The 24,708-nt window shown below is 35.8% G+C and overlaps 1 non-coding gene across 1 annotated transcript; it reads left to right on the forward strand.

Annotated features, from left to right (window-relative positions):
* Positions 1-811: 811 nt before the first annotated feature.
* Positions 812-918, forward strand: LOC128035090 (small nucleolar RNA R71). The gene has a single exon (XR_008191494.1). It is a non-coding gene; the product is annotated as a small nucleolar RNA R71 (small nucleolar RNA).
* Positions 919-24,708: the final 23,790 nt, after the last annotated feature.

Genomic DNA, 24,708 nt, shown 5'->3' on the forward strand with positions numbered 1-24,708 from the left:
CTTTTCAACTTTGACAGTGTTGGGCTCTACTGTCTTTTCGTTCCTCAATGTTAACGCTTTACAATGTTCCTTCCCCAGATTTCTTAGATTCTCCGTGTCACTAGGTAGAGCACCTTCTGGTCAGTTCTTGAGTTCAGCAGCAAGCTGACCCACTTGATTCTCTAAATTCCTTAGAGTGGCATCGTTTTTTTGCCATGTATGCCTTCAATAGAATCTCTAAGCTATTGGATGGTTTTGCTTGGGTTGGTTTTTGAACTTGTTGGGGAAAACTAGGTGGATGAGTTGGTCTAGGTTAGGCGTAAGTGTTACTGGCTCTAGCCCCATGGCTACTTCAGGAAAAATTCTGGTGTTTTCGCCACGATGAGTTATAAAAGTTGGATTGCAGTCCTTGCTCCCTCAATTTTGGTTTTGGTTACGCATGTAATATACGGATTCGGGGTTCGATGGACATTCTTCAAAAAAATGTCCTTCCCAACAATACACACAGGCTATATTCTCAAATTGGTTAGGTGGTTGGGCTACAAAACTGTTAGACCCATTAGTGGTAAGATTCTTAAGCATTGAGGATATTAAAGATACCTGAGATGCGAGTGAAGTGAGATCATCCACTTCATGTATTCCAGTGACTCGTCTTCCTGACGCTGCTCGATTGGTTGGCCATTAATAATTGTTGCTGGCAATCCTCTCAATAATTTCGTAAGCCTCATTATAAGAATTAGAAAGGAGAGCACCATTAGTAGAGGCGTCCACTACCATCCTCGTGTGAGCGTTGAGACCATTATAGAATGTTTCAAGTTGAATGCAATGTGGGATTCCATGATGAGGGCACTTTCGTAATAACTCTTTTTACCTTTCCCATGCCTGATACAGGGACACATCACCCATTTGTTGGAAGGCAGTGATCTCATTCCCCAAATTGGCATTATTGTTCAGTGGGAAATACTTCATGAGGAATCTCTCGGCTAACTTTTGCCATGTAAAAATGGAGTTCGGTGGCAATGAGTTCAACCAGGCACGAGCTCTGTCCCTTAGCGAATATGGGAACAGCTTCAGTCGTAATGCATCCTTGGGTACTCCGGCTAACTTGAAAGAATCACTCACTTCCATAAATAGTCTTAAGAGAAGTTGAGGATCTTCAGTATGTAACACCCCAAACCCGGCCTAGAAGTTAGGCCCGAATCTAGCATGTCACATTGAACTATTTTTTGAAAAACATGTTTTAATTAAAAACCCTTTTTGAAATTTCAAACTTCTTGCCATTTAATACTTGTACAAAACCTCAGTTCGCGTTTGTTTATTTTAAATCGAGGTTTATTATAGAAACGTTGTTACCTTCAAAACCTTAATGTTGCGGAAGGTTAATTTAAAACAAATGATTTACAAAAACGTGATATTTTAAAAATTGTGTTGTGGAAACTTAGTTTTAGAAAATAGTTATTATTTTGGAAAACTGTGTTCTACTTCTAGCAGATATAAATCACAATCACATCAAATCCCAAATTTAGAATCCAAAAATTATAGAGGCCTTATTACCACCCGAATCAAAATCAAAGTGCTTTAGTAAATGAGCAAAACATAATAAAACATGTGCAGTTATGTGGCCCTCTCCGAGTCCCTCACAGCTCCGAACCGTCTAACACTAGGTATTACCTGAAAGGTTAAAAACGGGGTGAGTTTACAAAAACTCAGTGTGTAATCCCCTTATTAAAGAAACAAAATTAGTCTAGTCCTGAGCCCTTAACAGTAACAGTATCAGTGAGGGCATTAGCCCATTATGGTAAAGGTGGCAAGCGGCCTTAGCCCTCATCAGCCTCGGTTGGGCCTAAGCCTATATCAAATGGCACATATCACATATATCTGGGCCTAAGCCCATCTCAATATCAGAATCAGTATATGCAATGCATAAATACCCATACCAACCCTACACTCCATCTACTATCCAACCCTACACTCCTGTGGGGATTAAACCAACCCATCCATCCCTACACTCCTTATGTAGCACAGGTTACGACACTAACCAATATTGCAGCAGAGCTGCCAATCACATAATCGGCTAAAAGCCATTGATGGGTCCACAGTCGTCTCATGCGACCCGTGCGACCTTCACATATCAATCACTTCATCCAATACATGATCCCAACCCCATGCAGTATGTCGTGTATGCAGTATGCCATGCTCAGAATCAGTCATATCGTTCACATTTAAGTCAATCAAACCATAGCACAAATCAGTCATTTACCCATGAGGGGCAAAATCGTTATTTACCCTCTAGAGGCATTACGGTCATTTTACATTACAGGGGTACTACGATCATTTAATAACCTTTTCGAAGGTCTACAGTCGCATTGAGTGACATAGTAACCTAAGTGGTCATAACAGTGTAAATGGGTCCAACTGGGCCCACATGCTCATGTGGCCCACTAAGCCCAAAACTGCCTTTGGCTATGCGATCACCATGGCTGGCTCATTAATTCCTATTCATCCAAGAAAATTTTACTCACATAGGGCCCACTCAGCCCATTCCGGTCCATTTGGCCCAAAAACTGCCTCAAACCACAAGATCGCTCATGGTGACCTCTGTTGTTGTATCGACTTATCCTCACGCGCATTCGTGCGCTCGTGTGATAGCCGTAGCCATACTTTTAGCTTTTCAGCTTTTTGGCATTTCAGAATTTCGACATTTTTCGATCTACGATTGGAGTGTTGTGTGAACACACCTTGTTGAAGAAAAACGCAGTAGCCCACGAGTGTAGAACCTATATTCGATTAAGGTACTTGGTTAGCCATTCCATTAATATGATTTAACAATACTTTCTAATACAGAAGCTGAACCCAAGATTAATACCTACCTTAACTAAATCGACTTATACTTCCTAAGCTGTAAGATTATGAAACGATCTCACATCCCTGTGGTTTATCTATACCACAACCATTATTAAGCATTAATATCCAATAACCAAGGCTAATCAAATGCTAACCTGAAGAAAACACACGACCAACAAGAGAACTAGCATTCGGCCATAGAACCAACAAACTTGGACGATGCAGATTAAAGCAGATGGGAAGGAAGAGAATCGGTCATGGACATTAATCAAATGTCGACCGAATCAGAAGAGATGAAGAAGAAAAGATAAATAATATTCATCCTAATTCCAAATTAAGAAAGAATACTCAAGGTTGACAGAGATGAAAAGTTGCAGAAAAAGAAATAAAGAGAAGAAGAACTTTGAATGAGTAAGAAAAGAGGGAGAGAAGGGATTGGTTCGGTCAAATTGAGAAACAAGAAGAGCAGAAAACTACCAAGAGGAGAAGAATAAAGGGAGAATCGGCACAAGCAACAATTGTTGAAAAGCAAAATAGCAGAGAAAAGGGGTATTGCTCGATTTTGGCAAAAGGAAAAAAGAACTAAACTGAAAGGAATGACTAGAGTAAAATTAGCCACTACCCATATCACTATTTCAAAACCGGACAAAATGAGCCAAAAGCCGAAATGACTAAAAGAAAATGGCATCCCTACAACACACTAGCCAAATTTCCAAAAGTAAAGACCCCATTTTGGCACCAACTTTCTCCTACCTAACTTCCCTTTATTTCCTCCCCTTACCTCTCCATAAAAACTCCAAGACCAATTCAAACTTCACCTTGTAGAGTTTCAGCCTAACTCCCTGTAGGGAAATAAAACAAGTACTCTTTGTATGCCAAGGGATTCGAACCCAAGCTCTCGCATCAGTCAATTCACGTCACCACCACTAGGCCACAAGCTCATTTGTGCCACATTCCACAAAAAATATTTACAAAGCCTTCAAGCTAAGGCCAAGATTCACTTAAGAACAAAAATAAATTTTTTTGCTAAAGCCCAATTTTGAACCTAGGACTTCTCCAACACTCCCAACTCTTCCTAAATCACTTAACCCCTGAAGTAGACGTTCATTTATGTCATTTCCTTGCACACATAAATTTTTATGTGATCTCACACTCAAGACCTATTTCCATCTAGGGCGTTACATAGTAGGCATTCCACTGAATTGGCCCACAGTCTGGAGCATCTGGAACATGACTGGCTTCAGCTTGAATTGTTGTACCTCGATTTCGGGTCTCTTAATACCCAGATTAAGATTGTTAAATACTTGCACGACATACTATCGTAAAGCTCTATCCCTATCATTAGCAATCAGGATAGGATTTTGAGCAAGGTTCCTCTGTTTCCTTGATTCATATTCCCAAAGTTTATCTCTTCAGTCCTTCTCTGGTTCACTTGTCTTCTTCACTGTCGAAAGGTTCGTTCTATTTTAGGTCCCACAGGGAGTAAATCGATAATCTTGTCAATACTCATAAACACTTGAAATAATCACAGAAAGATTAAGTAAGTAAAGATTTAAACAGGAAAATAAATAAACCAAAATGTAAAAATAGATTCACAAATAATGGCTTTTTTTTAAAACAGTCCCCGGCAACGGCGCCAAAAACATGGAACGACGAAAATGTGCAAGTGTACACAATCACAACAAGCAATAAAGTGACAAGTAAATGTCAAGTTATCGTACCCACAGGGAATGTAAAAAGGAATATTTATGAAATTAATGCTAAAACACTTTAGTGATGGGAAATATTTTGGTTTAAAGATGATTAAAAACTAAGGGTTAAAAACTAAGTAAAAAAAATTAAAATAAAAAGGTTCTAATGCACGATTTCAAATAAGTTTAATAAAGATGATATAATTGTGTTGGATTAATTACATTCCTTTAACTTAGAATTATTAAACTTATGTTTATACTGCTACGAACAAATTCACGGCAACTCGGTAATTTGCTAACTACTGCTCATACATACTTATTAAATTAATCAATCTCTTGAACATTTTTCAATGTTAATCCAAGCGATTAATCAATCTTCACAAGCATATAAAAGATCAAGTGAGGTAACAGAGTATTTCTACCTTGAAACAATTTAATCACAATAATCTTGCAAGTTATGCAAGGCATATGTATCGCCAAATACAATGCTAAATTAACTTCAGCTACCTTAGAAGAATAAACATGCACTGATTAAGTATTGTGTCGATTAATTACAATTTGAATACGATTTAATAATTAACTAATTAGTTATCTAACAATTAATATTGCAAGAATAACTTAGGCATGATTTTACTTAATCAAGCATCTTACCGAGGCCTATAACAACACAAACACAATTTCAATAATTCAAGCAGGCAAAATATAATCAACCCAACACGGATTAAATTCAAGCTAGATTGATTAAAATAACCATTTCAATAGAATAAATATTCATAAACATGTTTGTCAAAACAACAAAAAAATTTAAAGAGATAGGGAACAAGAAGCAAATCCCGTGTTTCTCCGTGGCTTGACTGAGTTCTCCGTTGTCCTCGGCTATCAAGGTGGCTTATGAACACTTTAATTGTTGCTCAAAAATGGCTGATGAGGACCTCTTTCCCAAGAGAAGAAATCAGCACTTGAACAAAAGGGAAAATGAGAAGGAAAAGTTGAGAGAAAGTGAGAGAGGAGAAGAGAGAATGAGAGTGTGAGGGATGATTTGAATGATCAACAAGGGGTGGCTTTTATATCTGATTGTATCTACTAAAATAGAAAATTCCATCAGAAAAAGAGACCCCCCTTGGTTGGTCACACACATGGCAAAGTTGAGAGGTTCAACTTTGCTAAAAATAGCCTAAGGTAAATCCATAAAGCCACATTTTTTGGAGGAGTTTGAATGCAAGGTTGAAAGTTCTTCAAGGGCTTCTTTGCAAGCTTATTTAGTTAGCTAAAATGTTGATTTGGGTCAGCATATGGATGATTCTGGGCAGCCCAACTGGTGGCTGGTTCGGTTCACTAGATTTGGTTCAACCAATGCGATTCAACTGAACCATTTTTTTCCCATAATTAATTAATAATAATTTATTTAGCCCAAATTAAATTGGGAATAAATTAAAATTAATTATATTATGAATTGACACACATTTTTGGACCATCTTAGGCTGGAAATATATTTGCCTCGATGCTTCAAATTGCTTCTCAGTTTTATTCTTCGAGCATTGTCTGTTGTGCCAATTTTCGCCCTTTGTGCGAATCTGTCGAAAATAGTCAAAATTAATCAAAATTAACTATAAAATTAATTAAAATTCACCATGTTCATATTTTTAACATAATTTAATTATTTTATAATATTTAATTATTTTTTGATAAGAATTTAACCGAAATAGCATGATTTCAAGTTAAAAAAGGCATGTAAAAACACATAAATTTTTGTGTTTCCATTTACCTGGTTTGAAGATAGTTTAAACAAAGATATCAAGTTGTTATTCGGGATCCTAGAGTTGATAGAATTTGTGGTTCTAGTGGATCGAGCACATAAAGCCGAAGAACTTAGTAAAGCGAAGAAAAAGGTAGATTTTGAGGCTCATGATACGGGTAAACGACCTATGGGAAAGTTATTTTCTTCTCCATCAAAGAAATCAAATGAATTTCACAGTTGAACATCAACTTCAGTGAGATTTTCAGGGAAAGATAAAGGAAAGCAACATTTGAGTTCGAGACCTCAGACTATATCTATAACGAGTGTGGGTAGTGTCCGAAATAACAAACCTGAATGTCAACAATGCAATAGATGATATTTTGGGAAGTGTAGATTGAGAAATGGATCATACTTCAATTGTGGTTCTTATGATCATTTCCTTAGAGACTCCCATGGAAGATCAGATAAAGAGAAGGCTCTAAACACTCGTTCGAGTAACACAACTATGAGAGGGAGACCACCTAGAAATAGGGGAAATACGGGAAACAGTCAGAGTGGAACGAAAGATTCTACGATTAGATCTGAGGCTTGGGCACTAGCCATAGCTTATGCGATGCAAGCTTGAGAGGAAGCTTTAGCACCTGATGTGATCACTATACATTTTCTATCTTTGATACTAATTTTAATTCTTTAATTGACCCAGGGTCAACGCATTCATATGTATGCATAACTTTAGTGTCGGATAAGAAAATACCTTACGTGTCAACTGAATTTGTGGTTAAAGTAACAAATCCTTTAGGTCAGTTTGTGTTAGTTGATAAAGTCTGTAAAAACTGTCCTTTGATGATTCGGGATTGTAACCTTTTGACTGATTTGATGTTGTTGCCATTTGATAAATTTGATGTGATTTTGGGTATGCAGTAGTTCACTCTGCATGATGCTATTGTGAATTGTAGACGAAATCAAATTGTGTTGAAATGTCAGAATGGTGAAATAATCCATGTTGAATTAGATGGATTTGATGGTACACCAAATGTTATCTCAGCTATGTTGGCACAGAAATATGTCAGAATAAGCTATGAGGTATATATAGATTATATATTTGATTGCAAGGCTTCAAAATTGAAATTGGTGTTGGTTCCGACAGTTTGTGAATTCTTAGATGTGTTTTCAAAAGAGTTACCAAGGTTACCGCCGGTTAGAGAGGTTGAATTTGCTATTGAGTTAATATCAAGAACTTATCCGATATCAATAGCTCCGTATAGAATGACACCTATAGAATTGAAAGAGTTGACAGACAAAGGCTTTGTTCAGCCTAGTTTTTCACCCTGGGGTGCTCCTATATTATTTGTCAAGAAAAAAGGATGATTCAATGCGGTTATGGATCGACTATAGATAGCTCAACAAAGTCAGAATCAAGAAAAAATATCCCTTGCCATGTATTGATGATTTGTTTGATCAGTTGAAAGGTGTGACAGTATTTTCAAAGATTCATCTCTGTTGTAGATATTATCAACTACGGGTTAAATATTTGGACGTGTCGAAAACTACTTTTAGAACTAGGTACGGACACTATACAGCTCAACAAAGTCACAATCAATAAAAAATATCCCTTGCCACGTATTGATGATTTGTTTGATCAGCTGAAAGGTGTGACAGTGTTTTCAAAGATTCATCTCTGTTGTGGATATTATCAACTACGGGTTAAAGATTTGGACGTGTCAAAAACTACTTTTAGAACTAGGTACGGACACTATGAATTTCCATTTATGCCTTCTGGTTTGACCAATGCGCTTGCTGTGTTTATGGCTTTGATGAACAGAATATTTAGGCCGTATCTAGACAGATTTGTTGTTGTGTTCATTGATGACATCTTGATCTATTCCTATGATGAAATTGAGCATGCTTAGCATTTGAGAATAATTTTGCAGACTTTGTGCAAAAAACAGTTGTTTGCTAAATTTAGCAAATGTGAGTTCTGGCTCAAAAAATTTGGATTTCTTGGACACGTTGTATCCGTAGATGGTATTAGGGTTGACCTGAGTAAAAATCAGCTATAAAAGATTGGAAGCCTCCGAGAAATATTTCAAAAATCAGAAGCTTTTTGCGTTTAGCCGGGTATTATTGGAGATTTGTTAAAGGATTTTCGATGATTGCTTTAGAAAAATTTCAAGTTTGAATGGTACGAAAAGTGTTAGCAAAGATTTGATCAATTGAAAGCGTTATTGACAGAAGCCCTTATTTTGGTTCAGCCAGAGTCCGATAAAGAATTTGTGATTTATAGTGATGCTTCACTGAATGGTTTGGGTTATGTTTTGATGCAAAAAGGCAAAGTGGTAGCTTATGCATCCTGATAGTTAAAATCAAACGAGAAAAATTGCCCGACTCATGATTTAGAGCTTGCATCCACTATTTTTGCTTTAAAGATCCAGCGACATCATCTATACAAAGAAAAAAATGTCATATCTTCACGGATCACAAAATTCTGAAGTATTTGATGTCATAGAAAGATCTAAACTTGAGACTACGTAGATGGTTGGAGCTGCTAAAAGTTATGATTTGATCATTGATTATCATCCGGGAAAAGCTAATGTTGTTGTTGATGCTTTAAGTAGAAAATATTTGTTTGCTTTGCGAGCTTTGAACACTCGGTTGACATTAATTGATCACAGTTCTATTGTAGCTGAATTAAAAGCTAGATCATTGTTTTTGAAACAAATTTGGAAGGCTTAGAAAAGTGACGCAGAATTGATTGCTAAATGAGAACAGATTGAGTCGACACCTGATTCAGAATTTCATGTTACTTTAGAATGTATTTTGTATTTTTGAAATAGAATATGTGTTCCCGAGAATTCTGACGTTATTCAGAAGATTTTATGGAAAACTCACAGCAATAATTTACCAATACACCTTGGTAGTAACAAAAGGTACAGTGATTTGAAACAAATTCACAGGTGGTTAGGTATGAAACGAGAAATTTTAGAGTTTGTATCAAAGTGTTTGACCTGTTAGCAAGTTAAAGCCGAGCATTATGTACCTTCTGGATTATTATAGCTTGTGATGATTCTAGAGTGGAAATGGGAACGAGTTACGGTGGATTTTGTATTGGGATTGCCTCTATCTCCGCGGAAGAAAGATGTAACAACCCATTTTTTGTGAAATCAAAAGAGTGGTTTCGAGACCACAAATTTGATGTCAAAATATATATATTTTATTATTTTAATGTTTACAGCATGTTAGTAATATAGAATAAAAATTTTGTTAAGAAATTTACTGTTTACATGCTTAATTCGATAAAAAGGACTAAATTGTAAAAGGTGCAAAACATGAGTTCTATAAGTTAAAGGGATACCAGCTATGGAATTAAATATTTGAAGGGTTTATGTAATAATTATTCCATTGAAAATTTGAGTGGACAATTATGGACATTATATATGTTATTTTTAAAGGTTAGTTAAAAGGCTAAATGTGTAATTTGGTAAATAATGTAAATTAAACTAAAGAAAAGACTAAAGTATCATCTTTTATGTTCATATTCCACTGAAATAAGGTAGGAAAACACCATTTTTGATGCTTTGAGGTTTCAGCTAGCTTGGTCCATACATGTGTTTATTTTTTAAGTTAGTTTTTAATAATTTTTATGTTTTCGGGATCATTGTAGCTTAATCTAGTTAGCCCAGGGACTAAATTGCAAAACTATTAAAAGGTTAAGGTTTTCCATGAGTGTGTTCATGTGATTTTTGGTCTTTGATGGAAGAAAATGAATCCATGTTGTTAGATAAATAACTTGTGTTAAGTGATTTTTGATAAGTTTATCAATTAGGAGTTAAATTGAAAAATGTGAAATATTCATGGTGTAATTTGTTAATTAATAAAATGTGTGAGCTGCTATAAGATTGCATGATATTCGGCTAGGCTTGGGAAGAGATGAAATAGCATGAATTCCATTTTACGAGCCTAAGGACTAATTTATAAAGAAATCAAAAGTATATGGGAAAATTGTAATTTTGCTAAAATTAGAATTTGAGGTAAATTGAATAGAATAGTTATTGAATTAAGCTAAATTTATTCATTTAGATCAAGATAAACCACATACGACTTTAGATCGAGGTAAAAAAAAAACTTCGGATTAGTCGACTTCATTTTTCTACGTTTATCGTCGATGTAAGTTCGTACGTTTAAGTTTCATTTCTATTTTATGAATTGAATGCTATTATTGTATAATATTAAATTGAGTGTTAAAGAAAAAATTCTAATGGTGTAACGTCGATCATTGACAAATAAAAACGGATAGCTTCGGCTATAGATTATGAAAAAGGATGGTGACAACCATTAACAATGAAAAGGGATGGTGACGACCATCGAACTTGAAAAGCGATGGCTTCAGCTATCAAGCCATGAAAAGGGATAGCTTCAGCAATAAAATTATGAAAAGGGAGGGTGATGACCATCAACAACGAAAGGGATGGTGACGACCATCAAATTATGGAAAAGGATAGCTTCGGCTGTCGAACTATGAAAAAGGATGACTTTGGTTATCAAGTTACGAAAAAGGATGGGTCAACCATCGTCTTATTGCCTCGTGTGAAGTAATGTGTACCTTGTGAAAGTTAAGAGTATGAATGTACATATATAAGCTTTTGAATTGGTTATTCTCATGTTGGATTGGGTTTACATTCGTTGTGGTTGTATATTGTATTGGCAAGGTTAGACTGTACATGTTACGAACTTACTAAGCATGACGTGCTTACTTTGTGTTAATTTTTTTGTGTTTTGTAGTTGTCGAATACTCGTTCGGGTTGGAAAGTCGTAGGAGATCTATCACACTATCTATTGACTCTTTAGGAACATACGAATATTTAATTTTGGTCATAATGGCATGTATAGGTATTTTGGCTAATGTTGGCCATGTGTTTTGGTTATTGGAATAGACATTTTGTTTGGCTTGTGACTTAGCATTTTGATGTTCATATGTGCTTCATTTATGGCATGTAGGTATTAACCTTATTATGGTTGATGTTTGGCTTAATATGTTTGAATTGTGATAGATATATATGCATATTGTATAAGCCTTTTAACTTATTGTTGTTTGGTACCTTGTTAAGAAATATATATAAATGTGTATTGATGTTAGTGAATGAATGGCATACTTTGTACCATTTTATAGGCTTTGGTAAGTTAATTCAATGGTTTAAATTGATGCAAGTTTAGTTGAAAGTTAGTCATTTTGGCCAATTTGAATACATGGTTAAACATGTTTATATATTGTCATTTGAGGTGCCTAAGGGCATATTGGTTGTATGATGTTATACCATATGTATATGACTTGTTCATGCTTGATTTTGGTGCCTTATTAAGGCATGTGCATATGTGCATTTTGGTTATAGGTATATGCTAGTTTGGATGAGAAAAATAGCTTGTAGAATGGCCTATTTTCATCGACACAGGCAGAGACACGGGCATGTGTCTCAGTCATGTGTGATACACAGTCAAGTGACATGACCATGTGTCCCCTATAGCTTTTGAAGGGTTGCAAGTTAGGCTGTTAGACAGCCTAGCACATGGCTGGGCACATGGGCGTGTGGGGTTATCTCAAAGGGTACACAGACGTGTAGCTTGGCCATGTGACCCAAGTCAGTGAGTTACACGAGTTGGGACACGGCCGTGTGTCCTTACTACGAATGCCCACACGACCTGAGACACGGGCATGTCTCTTGGCCGTATGAGTCACACTGCGTGGCCACACGGCTATGTGACTTCTACAGTGTTGAAAATTTTCATGATTTTCTAAAAAAAATTCTTTGAGTGTCTGATTTAGTCTCGACTTGTTTCTAACGTGTCATTAGGGCCTCGAGGGCTCGTTTAAGGGACAATATGTATTCTGTGAATTGGTTTTAACGTGTTTATTGATATGATTTTGAAAGTTTGAAATTTATGCTATTTGATTCGAAAACTCCGGTAATGCTTTGTAACCTTATTCCGATGACTGATATGGATTAGGGGTGTTACATTTATTGGTATCAGAACTACGGTTCAGTCAATTCTCAGACAAATGTAGCATGTATGAGTCTAGTTATACATGCCATTGTATAACTTGCGACAATGTAATATCTCCTGATCGTTTTAAAATATGTTTTCATATAGAAATGACATCAAATCGAGCCGACTCTAATGAAGTTGAAAGTAATGCTTAAGCCTCCGTTCATGGAGTAGCATCAAGTAATTCGAGGCCCATATCTGAGGGCCGGGGAGGGGAAGCTAATAGAGCTTTCTTTGAAAGGATGAGTGAGTGGTCTACCAAGTTTGTACAAATGAACCTGGTGGCTAGATGACCTCCACCCCCACCTATTCCTCAACCGGTTCATGTTGTTCCTTTAGGCTTGGAAACAGTACGAGCTAATTAATCGCCAGTCGAAAAAATTCACAAATATAGGGCTGAAGAATTTTAAGCTACAGTTGATGATGATCCTGAGAAAGCTGAGTTTTGGTTAGAGAATACTATTTGAGTTTTCGATGAGTTATCTTGTACACCAGCTGAATGTGTAAAGTGTACAGTATCTCTACTAAAAGATTCGGCATATTAGTGGTGGAATACCCTGATTTCAGTTGTGCCGAGAGAGCGTATCGACTGAGAATTCTTCCAAAATGAGTTTAGAAAGAAATATATAAGTGAAAGATTCCTTTATCAGAAGCATAAATAATTTCGCCTCAAACCTTAGCAAAGGTTACACCATGTTTTTAAAATAAATGTTGTAGGAATTATAACAAACTAGTGAATAATCCAGTGGTTAAGTGCTTAGTTAATTTCCTAAAGGTCCTATGTTCAATTCCCTATATTCTCATATTTTTATTTAGTTTTTGGCTCATAAAAATTTGGTCAAAGCTTCCATAACCGTCCACTCCTAGTTACCATGGAAAGAAAGATTCTACCCTCTTTTAGGTAATCAGCTATCCCCTATAAACCCCCTTTTCACACCACATGTTCCCTTTTGATCCACTTTTCACGCCATTGCCCGCCATAGCTTCCATTTCCTCCCATTTACCAAGCTTGAACTGTCCATCCCACCTATGTTAGCCATCAATCACTTTTTTTTCTCTAATTTTTGTGTCTCCTACTCCTTTCTTGATCAATTCCTCCATTTTTCCTCCTTTCTCTTTCATTTTCTTCTTCTTTGAGCCATCATTGCACCTCTTTTTCTCCACTTCTATACCACTTTCCACCACCATTAGTTAACCACACCACCTCCGCACCACCACGTCACCACCATCGAACCACCATCATGACAATCATTTTTCCTATTTTTCTTTTCTCTGCTCAAAAACTCGTCACTTCCACCTTAATATGTATATTTAGTTTTGATAAATCCTTTCTAGAATTTTATTACTTTTATCCCAAAAATATCCCTTGCTATTAATTATTTCTTGGATTTATCCTTTCTCTCTTCTTGATCGGTTGATTCAGCAAAGATTTAGTTAAGGAATAACGTAAGTATGGGATGATATTAGGTACTAAATCATCACTTCCTTCTCATCTTTTTATTGATATCTAAATTTAATATTTGTGTTCGACATCATTTTTTTTGATTTTAACATCTCGTATACTGATCTTGTGTGAAGGGTCAATTGCTAACAACTTGGAACACCTTTGACTTTTGGGAAGTGAATCACATCTCTAATTCTAGTCATATTAACATAAGTGTGGTATTTGAAATCGAGATTAATCCATTTTTATTTAAAATGATAACTTAAGTGACGATTTATTGATGGATCATTCATTTTTATTTAAAAGGATAACTTAAGTGGGTGTTAGGAGTTTTTCGTATTCGAGTGCTTAAATCAAGTGTGGGTTTTAACATCACACAAAAATAAACCTATGTTTTATATTGTTAAAATTATTATTTAAATTATATTTGATGACGATACATTATATATCCATTAAGATATATAAAATCCATCGTCATGGACTATGCCAAGTAAGTGATTTGAAACCATTGATTTTGGTCATATGCATGATGTGTGATTTGTTGATTATTAATGATATGAAAATTATGAAAATATAATTCTCATGTTATGTGATCTTATTGCATATTTGATTTTCACATGATTTATAAAATGTGAAATTTTGGTACCATGTGTACATATGTGATTTGCATGTTAAGCATGCCTATGTCATTTTAAATGAAAAGTGATATAATGAGCATGTCTCATATGCCAAAGTGAAAAATGATTTTTAAGTGAAAAAGTGATTTTGGTCATATCACATGCATGGGGTGGGATATGTGAAATGTGGAAGTATGTGGCAATTTATCTACATTAATGTGACATTATTCACGATTTTGATTATGTGGTAGTATATCTGCGATTTTGGTGGCTAGTCCATGATATTCATTATTGATATTCGAATTGTGCAAGTACACACATTGAATCAAGTAATAAAGTGATAAGTTAGGTCATCGTTATAAGGATTGGTTAGGTATAAAATGGTCGAGTTATCATAATGAAGTATAATTAATGTTATGACGAAAATAATGATAAGCATGTAGCGATAAGTTTGAAGGAATAATTATGTCTGTAATATGAATAACTGATGAATAATGGAAAATGCTATGTCAAAATAAAATTATGAATGTAATGGCAAATTAAAGAATAATTAAATAAATAATGTAAACGAACAAGTAAACGACTAAAAATGTTATGGCAAAGATACTACGGAAAAGGATAGAAGGTCTACGATGTTGATTTAGAAGATCGGGATTACTAAGATTCTATGTTTACTGATAGTAATGCCTTGGCAAAATCATACTTAATCTAGTACTCAAAAGAGTTCTAAGATGGTCTGTTTCTTTCGAGAACAAGACCTCAAGCTACCTTACCTTAGGCGATATATGTATATAAGCATTTAGCACGGTACCCAAAATTGTATTGTGTTCTTTCCGTATGAATGCTGCTTTATCTCTAGAGGCTGCTACAAGTATCTGGTTGAACACTCGCTCATATCATTCAATTTCAATCCCATTAACCTAACCTTGTCAGAATTAGATTAATGTAATGAACATGTTGTACATCCATCTATGTCTAGACTTCGCAAACATGTAATTTTGTAAAGAATAATTGAATGAAATAGTGTATTAAAGTAGATCTAGGCTTCAGTCATTAAAGAAAATAAGATTTTTATCAAGTAATCCCAGCTCTATGAGATTTAGCTCATGGTTTGGCAATTAAAATTCAAATCCAAAGTATCATTCAAGATTGTTTTCTTCAAATCAATATACGACGAGTAATCAAGAAATAATGAAAGAACTTCGGGAAGATAGCTTTCGCTTATCTAGCCCACACTCCAGCGATGTAGTTTCCTGTGGTGGCTGAGTGGGACTACCTTTGTCTTCCTCTTCTTGTCTCTACTCAGCTGCTACGCTCTATTTTTCTGCTTAGGGATTATCCCTTGGGCTGCCTGCCCCCTTTAGGTTTTCCTCCTTTGGCTTTTATAATCTTTGTCCTTAGGGTAAATTCAACAATCCATGATTTTCTTCCCTTTTTTTCAAGTAGTTATATCTGGTACAAATTCAACTGGGCCTAAGGCTAGTTCGCTTTGAATGCTAACTAGACATATTCCCGGCATTGCCATGGCATTCATGTTGACAAACTGTCCAACCATTTGCCCCATCAAACCTCGACTTCTTTACTTCTTGTTCCCCATCCTACACATACCAAGCCACCACCATACACAACACTTCCACAAGCAATTAAAAATAACTAACATTTAAGTATACTCAGAGCTCCTAATGTAATGTTAAAATAAAAAATACTAATGAAATGTCTTAAAATAAAACTAAATGTACCTAAGTACAGACAATTAGCTAGATCTAAAAGCACGAAATATAACTATTTTCAAGAGTTGTCACACCCTTAAACCTAAGTTATTGCTTGTACTCAAGCAAAACATACATGAATGCATGAATGCAATAATACTTACCTACGCACATAACCACTGTGTATTGCCTGTCCATTCAAAGAAAAATATATATACTTCAGTTCTCAATAATCTTCTATCTTTAAAAACTTGTTCGAGTTTCAAAGGTTTACTAAAAAAAGGTAGTACAAAAAATTGCTCTCTAAAAACAAAATTTCCTAAGTACTCATGTGTGCTTTCTAGCCATAGCAAACATCTTCTAATTTACTCAGTTCATTTGTTACCTAAACATAAGTTATTTTGTAACCCTTGCTCTAAGCCTTGTCAAAATATTTATTTGTATTTTTAAAAAATGTTAGTATACTAGGGGATTTAGCATGTCAAAAAATTCTTTAACTTGATAATCACAATGGAGCATACATTGAATTACCTATTACTCCATCATGTCACAAGAGTTAATTATTTGACTATTATTATTAGTAACACACACTGAGTTTTTAAAGCTTACCCCTTTAAATTTTGATTTTTTAGATAATCGAGGTTAGGATGGGCTTGGCTAAGGAGGCACTCTGGATCATTTTTCAGAAAATTTTATTATTATTGGTATTTGATATATTGGGTTGTGTTTATTTACTATGGACTTTGGTTTAGACGTTGGTTTTGGATTTTGGATTTTGACTTGGGATTTTTCTACATGGGTTATGTTTTAAAACTATCATTTAAGTGATCTGGAAAAATAATAATTTACGATGGATTTTTTTAAATAAAAGTGACAAATTAAATTCAATAAGGTCGATTTCAAAATTTATACTATGTCGTCAAAAACTGACACTATTTGCTCACAAAACGAATATTTTACAAAATGTACGTTAACTTACGTTTTCAAAACAACAAATGAGTTTTAGATATAGAAATTTGTCCGCTGCAATGTTTTAATTGAATTACAATGTTTTCCCTAAAATATTCACATTTGGTTTTACTTAAAACAAGATAGCAACTAAATTTGGTTTTACTTAAAACAAGATTCAAAGACATTTTGCAAAGGCGATTTTTAAAAAGAACATTTCTAAATGTTTTACTGCGCCATCGTCATGGCCAATGTGATCTTCGAGATTCGGTCATAATGTCAAGGCTGGGTTTAAGGGGTTACAGCAGTCCCTTATCATGTGTTCTTTAGACCCGTACTTGAAACATCCACATGTTACCTGACGACAGTCTCTAGGGTCCTACATTCACAATGTTCGTAGAGTGGCTAACTTAGTGATCTGCGTGAACTTCCCTTTTTAGTCTGGGTGTTACCCTAATGTCTTGATCCGTCTGGTTGAAAACTATATTTAACATATCTGCTATTGTTACGTGAGTCGTGATCCCTCTTGGATGTTCAACCATGTTGTCCAGACACTGGTTTCAAAGACCCTACTGCATTTAGCATAGCTTCTGGCCTTATCTCCTCGATAGTCTTCGCCTTATCAACCAACTCCTCAAAGCTCGTTGCATCATGAGCTACAAGATAAAGTTCAATGCCGCAATACAGCCCAAAGTGAAACATTTTGTAGTGATCACTTTCCTATAAGACCATCTTAACTGTGTATTGGCTCAATCGCACAAAATCTACTTCATACTCAGCCATAGTCAATTCACCTTGTACCAAATTTATAAATTCTCACTTGCGAGCTTCCATGTACTATTCACCCATAAATTTCTTCGGAAATGTCTCTAGGAAAAAATCCCAAGTTAATTTGTTCACAACATTTCCCTGCTTCACAGTGTTCCATTAGCGATAAGCTTCGCCAGTGAGTAGTGACATAGTGCATCCCACTTTTTTCTTCCTCGGTACAGGCCATTTGCTCAAGGATTTTCTCAACTCCCTCGACCTAATACTTAGCCTTGGTAGGATCAGTTCCTCTAACTCCACTATTGGTAGACGCTCTAATGGCAATCCTCAATTGGCAGGGACATGGTTCGCACCAGCATATCGTTGAAATGCTCCTAGCAGAGCTTGTACCAGTGGTTCGAAATTCTCATCCAAAGCACTAGCCCTGCAAGATCGCACTAGTGATGTCAAAGTCCTATCACCTTCTAAAAGGTCCACGGCTCTATTAACACAACTTGTATTCACACTTTTGGGAGGCATTTTACTTACTCTAGATGTGCATAAGACATAAGCTTAAGCACATAAAATGATACATATCCTCTTAAATGTCTCCAGGAAGAAATCCCAAGTTAATTTGTTCACAATAGTTCCCTGCTTCACAGTGTTCCACCAGCGATGAGCTTCCCCAGTGAGTACTGGTATAGTGCATCCCACTTTTTCTTCCTTGATACAGGCCATTTGCTCAAGGATTTTCTCAACTCCCTCGACCCAATACTCAGCCTTGGTAGGATCAGTTCCTTTAACCCCGCTGTTGGAAGACGCTCTAATGGCAATCCTCAACTGGCAGGGACATGGGTCGCACCAGCATATCATTGAAATGCTCCTAGCATAGCTTGTACCAGTGGTTCGACACTCTCATCCAAAGCACTAGCCCTGCAAGGTCGCATTAGTGATGTCAAAATCCTATCACCTTCTAAAAGGTCTGTGGTTCCATTAACACATGTTGGATTCACACTTTTGGGAGGCATTTTACTTATTCTAGATGTGCATAAGACACAAGCTGAAGCACATAAAATTATACATTCTAAGATTAACAAACACATTTGCAAACTTAGTTCACCAAAACACATATGCGAACACTATTCACCAAACATATCTGCGAGCATAGCTCGTCCAAAACATATTTGCAAGTACAACTACTAAGAAGGTGAGTGGAGGAGAGTGATCCGAAGCATAATCCTGCAAAAGAAATAGCTGAATGAATGCAATGTATTTTCCCAATCCTACCCCCAAAAAAATTCATTCATGAGACTTCATACCCAATCCTAGCAAGCCTATCAGCTTTGACTAACCAAGCTGGTGAACCTATTATACTTGGCTAGATCTGATACCAGCAAATGTAACACCCCATATCCAATCCGGTAACCAAAATCGAGCTATGGAACACCATATTAGCCACCTAAGTGACTCTCCATTAACTCCCAACCTAAACTCCATCGCACCACATGTATAAAAGATGCTTAAGTTATCCAAGTGTAACAAAATATCATACAAGTTCTTACAACTAAACTCATTAAACCAGCTTGTACACAAGTAAGGGTTTGCATACTTTCTAAGTTAAGGGATCCCATATATATATATATATATGTAAGTAAAATATGCACAAATATAAGACAACCCAAATTTAAGAACTCACTTCGCAGAATTTAGGGAACGCAAAGGCAGAAACATGTGAACCTATTTTGCTAGAATTAACTTAGCAACAATTTCCTAGAAACATATAAGAATATAGAGAAAGGAACTAAAAGTATGTTAATACTAAGTATTTGTAAAACAATGCACTTCATGGACCATAGCAGTTTGTCTATTTAACATAGGAGTTCGCACTCCTGCATAGCTCGCACATTCAAGGACTTTTAAAGGGTAAGTTGTTTAAACATGGTAGGTCTCACGAGCCACCTCTTAAAGTTATGCGAACATGGTTCGCAGGGTTTCTATAACTCAAAAAAATTATGCATTTATAGATAGCACTTCACCAATCACTAGGTCCGTAATTTAGCAAAGTTCAACCCTTATCACTTCGCAACAACCCAGGTGAATTCTATAAGTTTGACAGTTTTAAAACAATCATGTTATTGTCTTTGGCATACTCTAATTATAAAAAGTATTACAATGTTTTCAACACTTAAATTAAGGAAACATCAATCAAACTTGGATGAAAATCTTATACTCAAAATACAGAGGTGTTTATAAAGTAATATTGGTTCACAGATAAAACATAAAGACAAACATAAGGAAAAATAAAGAAAATAACTAAGTCTTAAAACAATCAACCAAGTCATCAAAAAGATATTTCTAAGCCCAAATAGGATTCCCCATTGCCTTTAATCCAGGTAATGCTTATATCACCTTTACAGTATATGAGCTTCGCCTAGATCACTCGCCTCGACACTGCTCACCTTACGATCTAAATATTTGTAGTACTTAGAAAGGAGTGTGTGAGTTCTTGTGAACTCATTGAGTAAACAGGAAAGAATAACCACCTTGTAGTACAAAAAATAAGTTAAGCAAAAACATAAGCATAGTTATTGAACTGCAAATAGAGTTTGCCATACTTGTGCGAGGTCCTGATTCGCGAACACTTACAGTCAAATAGCTTAGTAAAAACTTTGAGTTTCAGAAACAAAATCTTATTCACTTGATTATTCTTATTGGATAAGCAAATGTCCGTATAACACCTCAGAATGACTCAACGAGTCCTTAACATGTCCCATAAGTGTAGCACAAGGCTAAACACTCTCTACCACACCAACATGTCCCATTGAATGGAGCTTAGCTCAACATTCCCTTATCTCTCCAACCTATACAATGGCTTTAATGCCCAAAACATTAAACATAAAGGTGAGTACTCACAATCCTATGGCATGCCATTATATCCAATAGATTTAGAAATTTATCTTTTCAAAACATTAACTTAACATAGAGCTCGCAAATTACAAGGAGCTCACAAAACATGAAATCATATAGAGCTCGCCATATAGAGCCCGCAAATTAATGTTCATAAAAAAATATTTACAAAAATTCATTAAACAAAGTTACAGAAAGAACTTACTCTCAGAAATTAGGTCAAAACCCTAAACTCCTGATTAACATTATGGTTTGCACATACAAGTGGCAATCTCTTAACACTCACAAATTTGCTAAAAACTTAGGCAAGTTTCGCTTTTCCCTTGTCTTTTCTCGTTGATGGTTCTATTGGGTTCATAATAGACATACATAATTTATGAATAGCACATTCAAAATACCCACAAACACTTAGGAAAAATTTTAGATGGATGGTTTTGTTGGGTTCGGTTGTAAAATTTTTGCTAAGTGTCGGGTAGAGGGTGTTACAATTTAATTGGTATCAAAGCTTTCCATTTAGTTGATCCTCTAAAAGATAAGTGAGAATTAGCCCTGTATGCATAATACATTGGACCTGGCTTAATCCCTAAGGTAAGTTAAAGACTTTTGTTTATGGTGGATACTTTGGTGTATTTTTGACATTGTAGTAAGAAAAATTATTCGGAAAAATGAGAATTTCATTGATAAAAGATGAGGAAAAATACTACAAGGGGAATAAGAGAACTATTATAAGGAAAATAGATCAAAATTTTCAGTTTCCTCCCTCAACTAGCTGATCAGCGGGCTCTATGAGGTTTTACCTGTTCGAGGGACCTTTTCCAGATCAGTTGAATTCTCTAAGTCGTACTCCTCATCCTCCACTTCAAGCTCAGTGAGAATGAAGAAATCAATTGATTGTTTCCACTCCCTCTAGAAGTTTTCCTAGTTTTCTCCCTCAAGAATATAGACATTGGAGTTTAGGGACTCGGTAGAGACCTTTTAAAGACAGTTAAAATCTACCTGACTTATATTGAGAGGGCTCGCATCCACTTGGGCATGGAGAACCATGTTAGACCTCATATTGAGCAGAGCTTCTGTTAGCTTTTCCTCGTATCCTTCTAGTATTTTCTCAAAGCTTCTTCATTGGATTGGCGTAAACCTTCCAGCTCAGCTAAGTGGCATATTTCTTGGGCTTTAGGTTTCTCCTCCCAAGAGAACTCTCTAACCTTCTCCAACTGCGGTGCATTCGGCTTGTGTATCCTTATACTTAGCCTTCTAAGCTAGGATATAGGAGTTATCCTTGACAAGTTTATAATATTGATTTAGAGGAATGCCCCACATATATTTTGTTAAGGAAGGGGAGAGTTGTCACACGCCAAATTTGATGGACTCGAGAAGAAGGCAAATAGATGAGAAGGTACCTATTTTAATTTACTATTGTAGCGTAGCCCACCACTTTTTTGAATCTTAACAAGTTAAATCCTGGAGCATAATGTATCTACCTATGTAGAATCTGTAGTTTCTATCTCGGCATGTAACATCCCAGAGTAGGGCCTAGGAGTTTGGGGCTTGGCTTGCTAGGGTCGCCCGTGGGCCTGGTGACCTGGGCCGCTAGTAGGTTTGGCAAGTTGCAATCGTAGGTTTGGGCCTAGTGAACTAAGATCGCTAGTGGGCCTGGAGGGCTGTAATCAATGTTTTGGGTCGAGAGTCAAAAGTAGGAGTAGTCAAAGGGAAGTCAACTTATTTATAATGCACATAACTCTTTCCTACTCCTACTATGACTAAGGAATCCTAAGAATGTCAAAACACTTAGTGCCTATAAATTAAGCCCTTTTCATTAAAATTTCATATTTTGTTAAACAACAAAACTCTCTCAAATCTCTTTTTCGATTACTTCTCTTTTTGTAAAGATCCTATGAAAACACGAACATAAAATGTAGTTCTCAGGATTTAAGGTAAGACTTTGTTTCTCTAAATTGTTAATGTTTAGAAGTAATTCAAAAAAGTTTGTAACAAAGGAAACTAGGCTCACCAAAGGGCTAGCATGTCCATACTTAGGATCGTTTGTGTTTATGTATGAGTTTTAATGTGCTATTAGTGACTTGTGTATGTTGGTGAAATTTTGAACCTGGTAGAACTGTCTACAAGAAAAGACAAGGGAAAAGTGAAACTTGTTTAAAGCTTTCAGCAAACTAGTGAGTGTTCAAGGATCGCCCCTTGTATGTGTGAACCATAGTGTTAATAGGAGCTTATGGTTTTATCTTAAGTTCTGAGAGGAAGTATTCTCTATATTCATGTTTTGTGATTGCGATAATATATGTGTTTTTATGAACAGCGATATGGGAGCTAATATGAACAATGTTTTGTGATCTCCTCATGATTTGCGAGCTCTATGTTTAAGTAAATGTTTTGACACTATAATATTCTAAAACCATTGGATATAATGGCATGCCATGAGATTGTGAGTACTCACCTTTGTGTTTAATTTTTTGAGCGAGAGGCCCTAGGACAAGTTAGGAGGAAGAATGGAATGTTGAACTAAGCTCCATTCAATGGGTTATGTTGGTGTGTTTGGAAAGTGCTTAGCTTTATGCTTCACTTATGGGGCATGTTAAAACTCTGAGTCAAAGTAAGGAGTTATGAGGAGATATGCTTATCTAATAGAAAAGAACATGAGAATAAGATTGTGTTTTCTAAAATACTATGTTTTATTGTTTTAGGTTTTCTGACAACAAGTATCCGCAAACCAAGCTTCGAGTATTTATGACAAACCCAGTTCGCAGTACAGTAACCATGTTTAAGCATTTGTTTAACATATGTTTTGTGCATACTATGTTGTTTCTCTTTCTTGTATATTCACTGAGTTCACCAGAGCTCATTCTATTTTAAACACTGCAGATTGTTAGATTGCATGATGAGTAGCAACGGAGCAAAGTGATCCAGGTGAAGTATAGACACCGAATAGGTGAAACAAGTGAACTCTAAACTTAAAGGGAATGTTGAAATCTACTTGGGGTAGAGATATCTTTCCATCTGTTGATTTCACCTTTTATTGTAGGACTTAGTTTTATGTTTTTCTTTATGTTTATGTTTCTTTTACTTTTATGAACCGATCAAACTTTATATACAAACCTGAATTTTAAGTATATGAATATAGTCCAAGTTTAAATGATATTTTCTTAGTTTACAAGTTCATGCTTAAGTTTTCAATCTCTAACAGAGTGTTTGCCATAAGTAAAAACATGAAACAATCAAAACTCACCAACTTTTATTGAGTTCACCAAAATTGATGCAAAGCGACAGGGTTATCAAACTATGCAAAGTGCGAACCCTATCAATTGGCAAACTGGTAACTATGAACCTTTAATGGTTTTTGATATACGGAATAGGAGAAACCCTGCGAACGTTGTTCATAGTATCTAAGTACGTAGGGGTCGGTCTCAAGACTTACCCTATTTAACGAGACTTACTCCATGAAAGACTTAGACTAAGCGAGCTACATGATAGCACTACAAAGAACATAGGTTTTCCTCCTTACTTATTAGTTAAATTGTTCCCATTTAATATCCTTAGCATATATTTTAGCATTTTCAGTTTAGTAAATTACATTTTATAACTCAGCGAAGCCTAGCCTATTTTATCCTTAATTTGCTATCTTTTTGTATTAATGCCGCTTAATGAGTTAATTCCAAATTGAGTCCAGAATTGTCGCTACATCTGACAGCTGTCCGGATAAGAACTAAAAATGCGTAAGCTGTCCAGTCTAGTATAAGCAACCTGTACGTACAAGGACAGAATAATTCTGAGCAAAGGACACCTGTACTGTTGGAGGAAGACATAAAAGGTTGACGTGAGAAGAAATAAAGAGAGGAGGAGAGCTTTTTCTTGACTATCCTCTTCTTCATCCTACTTTAAAGCTTGCAGCTATGGTAGCTTAAGCCTCCAACATGAAAGTTGATGTAGATTAGCTTCTGACAAGGAGACCTAAATGTGAGACAAGAGGGAATAGAGAGATTTAGTCGAGTTATCTAGGAATAGTATTCTCCACTCGATTCTTTCTTATTTCTTT

Source organism: Gossypium raimondii, chromosome 11 (genome assembly GCF_025698545.1).
Source record: "Gossypium raimondii isolate GPD5lz chromosome 11, ASM2569854v1, whole genome shotgun sequence".
In the NCBI taxonomy this organism is placed as follows: domain Eukaryota; kingdom Viridiplantae; phylum Streptophyta; class Magnoliopsida; order Malvales; family Malvaceae; genus Gossypium; species Gossypium raimondii.